Source organism: Suricata suricatta, chromosome 6, assembly GCF_006229205.1.
Source record: "Suricata suricatta isolate VVHF042 chromosome 6, meerkat_22Aug2017_6uvM2_HiC, whole genome shotgun sequence".
NCBI classification, from domain to species: domain Eukaryota; kingdom Metazoa; phylum Chordata; class Mammalia; order Carnivora; family Herpestidae; genus Suricata; species Suricata suricatta.
In genome coordinates, this window is record NC_043705.1 from 12,625,574 (window position 1) to 12,626,688 (window position 1,115).

Here is a 1,115-nt window from a genome sequence, read left to right on the forward strand (position 1 = left end):
AAAACTGGCAGAACAAAAGGATTTTAAAGACTTCCTGGCCTGGAAGGGCTCTTCCTTTGCTTCAAAAAATATGACATCTGTCTTTGTAAGGGGTTTCGTTTAGTGGGCTACTGACCGGAATTCTGTGGACAAAGTCAGAGCTCCTGGTACACAGAGCCTGTCATCCACGGAGCTGCCCTGTAGGCTAGGACAGGAACTTAGGGGCTTGCAAAGGTCCTAGGACTGGGGTGAGAAATACAGAGAAGAAGAAAGTGGATGTTAGATTGTTGTGATCAGAAAGCCACTCTTGTCCTGAACTTCTTTTTCTTCCTTTGCTGCCTTAAAATGTTTATTATTTCACTTAGCATAATATGCTCTAGGTCCATCCACGTAGTCACAAATGTCAGCAGCTATCATCCTCTGTATGAATGAGTGATAATCCATTGTGTATTCATACCACATCTTTCTTATCTATTCATCTATTGATGGTGGACATGTAGGTGGTTTCCATAGCCTGACCATCGTAAATAATGCTGCAATAAACATAGGGGTGCAGGGGCCCCTGGGTGGCTCAGTCAGTTAAACCCATTTCAGCTTAGGTCATGATCTCATGGTTTGTGGCCCTGAGCCCCGCATCGGGCTCTGAGCTGACAGTTCGGAGCCTACTTGGGATTCTCTTTCTGTCCCTTACCCACTTGTGCTTTCTCTCTCTCTCAAAATAAACTTTAAAAATAACATTGGGGGGTGGGGTGCCTAGGTGGCTCAGTCGGTTAAGCGTCTGGCTTCGGCTCAGGTCATGATCTCATAGTTTGTGGGTTCAAGCCCCACATCGGGCTCTGCTGACAGCTCAGAGCCTGGAGCCTGCTTCAGATTCTGTGTCTCCCTCTCTCTCTGACCCTCCCCTGCTCACGCTCTCTCTGTCTCTCAAAAAAAAAACAACATAAAAAAATAACATAGGGTTGCATATATCTTTTCAAATTAGTGTTTTTGTGTCCTCATGGTAAATACGCAGTAGTGGAAATATTGGATCATGTGGTATTTCTATTTTTAACTTTTGAGGAATCTCCATGCTGTCCCACAGTGGCTATGCCAACTTACATTCCCACCAACAGTGTACAAGGGTCCCTTAAGTCAGA